The sequence below is a fragment of the Euleptes europaea genome, chromosome 9 (assembly GCF_029931775.1).
Source record: "Euleptes europaea isolate rEulEur1 chromosome 9, rEulEur1.hap1, whole genome shotgun sequence".
In the NCBI taxonomy this organism is placed as follows: Eukaryota; Metazoa; Chordata; class Lepidosauria; order Squamata; family Sphaerodactylidae; genus Euleptes; species Euleptes europaea.
The window spans coordinates 54,678,147-54,685,921 of NC_079320.1; positions in this window are offsets into that span (position 1 = coordinate 54,678,147).

Genomic DNA, 7,775 nt, shown 5'->3' on the forward strand with positions numbered 1-7,775 from the left:
AATCGTTCCTTGTCCACTTGGAGAGAAGTGACTAGTGGAGTTCCTCAGGGATCTGTGCTGGGCCCTGTGTTGTTCAACATCTTTATAAATGATCTGGATGAAGGAATAGAGGGGATGCTTATTAAATTTGCAGATGATACTAAATTGGGAGGGGTAGCAAATACGGTAGAAGACAGAGCCAAGATGCAGGATGATCTTGACAGGCTGGAGAAATGGGCTAGAACTAATAAAATGCACTTCAACAAAGACAAATGTAAAGTTCTGCATTTAGGTAGGAAAAATCAAATGCATATAGGATAAGGGAGACTTGTTTGAGCAGTAGTGTGTGTGAAAAGGATCTTGGGGTCTTAGTAGACCAAACACTGAACATGAGTCAGCAGTGTGATGCGGTAGCTAAAAAGGCAAATGCAGTCTTGGGCTGCATCAACAGAAGTATAGTGTCCAGATCACGCGAAGTGATGGTATCACTTTACTCTGCTCTGGTTAGGCCTCAACTAGAGTACTGTGTTCAGTTTTGGGCACCACAATTTAAGAAAGATGTAGACAAGCTGGAACATGTCCAGAGAAGGGCAACAAAGATGGTGATGGGTCTGGAGACCAAGTCCTATGAGGAAAGGTTGAAGGAGCTGGGTATGTTTAGCCTGAAGAGGAGAAGACTGAGAGGGGATATGATAACCATGTTCAAGTACTTGAAGGGCTGTCATATAGAGGAGGGTGCCGAGTTGTTTTCTGTTGCTCAAGAAGGTCGGACCAGAAACAACGGGTTGAAATTAAATCAAAAGAGTTTCCGTCTAGACATTAGGAAGAATTTTCTAACAGTTAGAGCGGTTCCTCAGTGGAATAGGCTTCCTCGGGAGGTGGTAAGCTCTCCTTCCCTGGAGGTTTTTTAAGAAGAGGTTAGATGGCCATCTGTCAGCAATGCTGATTCTGTGACAGGCAGATGATGAGAGGGAGGGCAACTTGGCCATCTTCTGGTCACTAGGGGTGTGGAGTGGGGAGGTAGTTGTGAATTTCCTTCATTGTGCAGGGGGTTGGACTTGATGGCCCTGGTGGTCCCTTCCAACCCTATGATTCTATGATTCTACTATCTGACAACTCATCTTTCTAGAGCCTTCTGTTTAGCTAGACTGAATGCTAACCTCTCTATGGTTATGCAGGACAAGATTTTGAATATACCATACCCAGACAGGACCTGTCCTTTCTCTTCTGGCTCTATTGATTCATTAGCTCATACCCTCTTGGAATGCCACTTTTATGAGGAACTTTGATCACATTATATCTCTCCCCTTTTAACATATAAATCTAATGCCTCTATCTCTGACATAATGCTTTTTTTATTAAGTGACAGGGATCCCAAGGCTACATAGTCAGTGGCAAGATTTGTTTCAGTCCTTATATCCCTCAAACATTAGATTTATGCTGCTCAAGATCAATGGATCAAGGAGCTTCTAAGGGATAAAGGATAATTGACTGCTGTCTAAAGGAAGATTGTATCGTCACCACTGTTTGTTGGCTCATAAGATTTTCTTACTATCTTTCACAAGCTGTTTGGATTAAATGCAATGTTATTTTTTTAAATCTTGTATACAGTTGTGCAGAGATGCTGACTCCCACCAACCTCTCCCCCATGCTCCACGACTGCTAGAGTTTAGTTGAAAACTGCCCAGCTCCAAGGGAGTACCCTCCCCATGCCCCACCTGGCTGTACAGCCAATAAGTGGCTGGTTTAGGTGAACCCCCTTCATCAATAGATGCTTTGTGGTGTGCCCCAAGTTACCCTGTTAAACTCATTTTTTAAATTCTAATTATTTATTTTCTTTACTTTGAAAAACTAGAAGCTTATAAAATTACGCAGTGTGAAAGGAAATTTTCTTGGTCAAATGCTAAGATTGAGGTGATGGGTGAAGAAATCACTACAAAAGGGCTCAAGGACTAGGGCTGTCAAAAAAATAAATTCGGTACAGTTCGGATTCGGCCGAATTTGACCCTTGTGGGGTTGGTACGTGCCAAAGTCCGAACTCCCCCGCTTCGGATCCCCGGTAATTCGGGGGGATCCGGAGTTCGGGGGAAAATTCAGCCGAAGCGCGCCTTCAGGGATTCCCTGAAGGCGCGCGGGGGCCCTTTAAACTGATCTGAGCCTCCCAGCTGGGAGGCGCAGATCAGTTTAAAGGGCAGCCCGCGCCTTTCAGCGGGCTCCCCTGAAGGGGGGGCCGAATTGGCCGAATTTATTCGCGAACTCCCGAACTCGCTGAATTCGGCCCCCCCGGTTGCCCGCCAGATTTGAGTTCGGATCCGTCCGAACTGAAAATCACCGAATCAGGGGAAATTCGGTTGATTTTCAGTTCGGACCGAACCGAATTGACAGCCCTATCAAGGACTGAAGTTTGGCTGAAAGTGCGTTACTGAAAAGTTCCATATCTGCTCAGCGAATAGCAATGAATGGGATGTTTTAGAAGGGATGTTTCTAGAGAATGTTGTGGAGTATAAGAATTAATTCTATATATGCACCAATTTGTCACAGGAGGATTCAGTGGGAAATAGTTTGATTCCTTGCTTTTTTGGGTGGTAGTTTAAGTGCATTTCATTCATCAATTCATGTAACAGAACAGGATGATATTTTCAGAAAGGAATTTGAGGTGATTTTTTGAAGGAGTTATTCACTATCTATGGTACCTTTGTCTGCCACAAGGTTCCTTCCCTTGATACAAGAGATTCTTCTGTTAGAAGAAGAGCCTGATGCATCAGATGAAGGTACGTTGTGTCACAAAAAGGCACCACTGTTAGCAGAACAGTTCCATGGGATCTAACCTATATATCTCACCATACTGTGGCTCTATTGGAAATTAGTCCTACTCTAGCAGAGCCTGCCCTCCTCATTGAAGAATAAATGGCAGAATATCTGGTGTTTTGCTGCGGGCTGTGGAAACATTATAGATCTACCCTGGATAAATGCCACCTGAAATTGAGCATCCACCCCCAAACTGTGTTCATTCATCTTTAAAACCAATTTTTAAAATGTATTTGACATGCAAGTCGATTTGCATATCCGCTAATATGCTTACAAAACCTTATAGCTCCTGCCAAAAAGGTATAATTGGGCATGTCCCAGTCTGACTTTTTGTAATTCAACAAGCTTGGCAGTGTTCCTATAACCAAAGCTACCAGATCGGTTGGTAGCTGCCATTCACAGCTGTTTGTTTAGCATTCCATTCTACAGATGAACTCTTCAGTAATACTTGTGAATAAAATATAAAAGAAAAGTGACAAGGCTGAATAGCTGCAATAGGATCAACTCTGCTGTTATTACTAGTAAATATTTAGTCAGGGCCAAAAGCAAGGGAGGAGTTGTAGAGAACCTGGTTCTGCCCCAAAGCTCCTAAATCTACATTAAACAGGCAAGGCAAGAATGTGGGAAGATCAAGATGTAGAAGAAGAGTTGGTTTTTATACACCAACTTTCTCTACCACTAGCTTACAATCACCTTCCCTTCCCCTCCCCACAACAGACACCCTGTGAGATAGACGGGGCTGAGAGAGCTCTAAGAGAGCTGTGACTGGCCCAAGGTCACCAACTGGCCTTATGTGTAGGGATGGGGAAACCAACCTGATTCATCAGATCACAATCCACCTCTCCAAACCACTGCTCTTAACCACTACCCCAGGTATGACCAGAGCAGATATTCTATCTAAACAAATTGATAAAGAGAGGAATGTGCTAACCTTGGAGATGATGAAGAGGAAAAAGCAGCAGGATCTGGCAGTGGAATAAGTGAGGAGAATGTAAAGGAAATGAAAGATGATCTCCTTGCTCTCCTTACTCTTTTGAGAAGTAATTGTCTTGAAGTCTTTGAATCCAAGCATTTGGAGAGACTGTTAAGGAGCAGCTATGGGATTTTAAATCCTGGGGATATAACTTGTTCTGCAATAAATTCCAAATAGTAAGTAACATTTTTCAAACTGATGTGTAATTGGATCTGTAGTGTAGGAAAGTCAGAGTTTTATGGAATGGAACAATGGGCTTTCCCTCCACCAAGAATCCATCTGCATTGTTTTGCATATAGATAACTGATATGTAAATGCAGTACAGAAGTATTGTATTGATCAGAATACGTATAATAGTTGCTTGTATCTTATACTGATCTGGGTAGCTGTGTTGGTCTACAGTAGAAGATCAAGATTAGAGCCTAGTAGCACCTGAAAGGCCAACAAGATTTCCAGGGTATAAGCTTTTGGGAGTCCTCAGGAGCTTTCTTTCCTCAGGAGCTGGTCTTTCGGGTGCTACTAGACTCAAATCTTGATTTGAACAAATAGCTCTGAAAGATCCATTCATATATTAATGAAATGAGATTGCAGACTTATTGAATCAGAGATTTCACCATGATCCCTGGAATAAGGTTGTGCAAAAAATTTTTTTGGTAAATTTCAGGCTTGGGTTTATTGGGCTTAATTGGCAGGCTGGCGCCTCAAAGTCTGGAGGCTCCCTTCATTTCTGGGGCGCATAGCATGATGTCCATGCAAATTAGCTTCAAAAAAACAGCTTAAATGCAAATTTAAAAAAGCACAGAAAACATTCCTTTTGGTGGCAAATTACATCCTGTGAACAGTCCTTTATTATGGTCATCAAAAATCTGATTTCAAGAGATGGTCACAGTGTGGGGAAATGAAGCCTCTACTTGGGGCGACCTTCAGTTTGACAGCAGGTTTTCGGAGTGGTGGTGATATTGGAGCCAGCTGAAGTCTTGACCACAGGGGCTGTCTGAAGGAAATTGCTCATCCACGTGGGTGAGGGGGTCTCCTTCGGAAGCCTGGTGGTGTGAGCAGCTGTTGAAGCTGGTTCATTTTAGTTGGAGGGTATATCCCTCCAGATGGGACCGGTGAGCCCCAACTTTTAAATGACTCTTCTGCTGTGCAGAGTAGTCTTCTGTTGGGTGATATACCTGAAAAGTTGGTCAGACCAAGCTGGCTCTGATTACATGACCCCAACCTCAAAAAAAACCCCAATTATGGGGCCCTAACAAAACCAGTCAAAAAAAGATAGAAAAATGGGAGAAAGCACAGAGCTGTGCATCTGAGCAAAGGCAAATAGCCAAACCCGAAAAAGCCGTTTATTCTGCTATTTCGGGAATCGCCTATTCGGCTTTGGGGAGATCCCTGGGTTTTGGCGTCTGGTAAAGCCGAAGCCCGAATATTGCTGAAATGGCTAATTGTTGGTTTATTTTTGGTTCAAGTATATTGATATGCACAACGCTACCCTGGAAATTCAGAGGAATTAGTAGATTGTGGCAATAGATCATTATAACATCACTGTGCTATGGCAAAATGAAAGTTACTGATTTAAAAAGCTGATGGTTAGTTGTGTGAGAAGGCAGGAGAAATGGAGGCTGATTGAAGAATGTGAGTACCAACCTCCAGTGTAGATACTCCATTTTGATTACAAGCAAGAGGGAAACTCGATGCAGCCATGGAGAAAACAAGGAATACTGAATTGCCTTTGGGGTACATTCACACAAGGGATACTTTTCTGTGTTCCTTCCACTGATGCTGTGAAGGTATTTGCAGTGGCAGCAGAGCATCCACATCAGTTTTACCCATATAAAAAAGATGTTAACTGAACCTGGGAGCTTCTGCATACAAACCAGAGGTTGAATGATTTTATGAATGATTTTATTATTATGGCAATAGCCAGATAAGCTGCAGCCAGAGGTTCTTCTACTGAGCCACAGCCCCAGTATAGCATAAAATCACTAATTAACATATTGTTATCGTGTTAAGCCAAGATTCCCCAACAGGGTGCCCATTTGCACCATGGTACCAGTAACAAGCCCTGATTTAGAATGGCCCCACCCACTTTCAGAAAAGCTTGACAGGTTCCAGGAGAAGTAGTTGTGGGTACCACGGTGCCAACGGGGACCATTCTGAGGAACTCTGCTCTATGGTTTCTTTCCACCTCTCTCTCTCTGTCTTTGTTTTTTAATGGGTTATGCAAGAATACTAAAAAAAAAATCAATGTTATTTTTTTTTGCCTTTCTTAAAAAATATGGAATTTGCTGATCCAAATGCAAGCGCAGAGGAAAAGAAATATCTTACTATGAATTCCCGACCTCCAAGGCTTCTGAAGTACACTGTAAATTACGTTTAACAATATCTTCTCTCCATTTACCCCCAAAATTGTTTATTCATAGTGCAAACAGACCATATTACTTACCAATTTTAATTAGGTTCTGACTCCATTAATGCTAACTGCATTTTCTTATATTATACCATGGCCACAATCCAATCAGATCACAAGCAAAATTTCTCGAAGTTTTATTAAATTCTGTCCCCTTGCTATCCTAGCAATTGAAAAAAAATCTGTTTCTGAAATGACATACCTAGACCTGTGACTATCAAATTTATCAGCATGTCAAATTTCAGACTGATTGAATCATTCCTGTCAGGGTAACATATGGTAAGTGTCCGATGATTAATTTACAACAGTTAATCTTTCATCTTGTTTTTGATATATGATAATATGTACCCCCATACTTAATTTAGATTGGCAAATTAGTCATTGTTAGAGATCACTTAGGGATTGTTGGTACTAACACATCTATAAAATGGAGAATTAATGTACAATACAACAAGAACAGCAGGTTTTGAACTGATAGTACAATACGATTACAAGTACATATTCTGAGCCAACTTCAAAGGCATGATTTATTTAAGCAACTGGCACCAGAACTAACTTATGGGGAGGCTTAGTATAATGCCTACAGAAATTATTGGCTTCAGTGAACATTAGATTGGTGCCTTTGTCTGTCCCATAGCCAAAAGCAATATTTTAAATTCCCTTTTCTTGTAAAGCTAATACAATTATGGTTGTATACAATAAGATAAATAAATAGCTCTGAAGCTTATTCTTATCATATGCACTAATTACTCTTTTTAAGTATTTGAAAGGCTGTCATTTAGAGGAGGGTAAGGAGCTGGTAGTAGATGATAGGACTTGTAATAATGAGTTCAAATTATGGATGGGAAGATATCAGTGGGATGTTAGGAAAAAATTAACAATAAGGGCAGTTCAATGGTGGAATCAGTTACACAGGGATGTTGTGAGGTCTTCCTCCTTGGAGGTGTTGAGGCGGAGGTTGGACCATTATTTGACAGGGATGCTTTAGGTCATCCTGCATGGTGCAGATGGTTGGACTGAATTTTATGATTCAATGAATTAGAACAGTGGTTCTCAAATATTCTGAAGAGGGATGCATGTCTAAATGTACTATATTTTTTAGGAATCACTTGCACAGTAACTGCATGTTGCTTCCCCCCTTCTAAACATAAAGGCAGGAATCTCACATCAGTTAATATTGAACATGTATATTTTATATTTTCATGTTAAGTATTTACAAATATATGTTACTGAACAGCAGGTTGTATTTCTTGGTCATTTCATACACTATGTCGAAAACCCGAATATGCCATCCCAGAACCTCTTCTGCCAACTTTCCCCATGTGATCTTGTCCCTCATGGCCTCACGATCCACCTGTAAGAAAGTTGTGACTCGCTTTTGCATCCTGACCCATGTTTTGAAGACCATTGAAATCAGACAATTACAGCTAGAGTAAGTCAGACCCTGAAAGTACACAGCGCAGCCCATGTCAATATTTTGAATTACTGTGAATGCTTAAAATGTATACTGCTGTTCTCATGACAAACTTTACAAGTACACTTGGCATCTAAATTATATGACTTTTATAACTTAGCTCTACAATGTTTTGCCACAAATAAAATTAGATA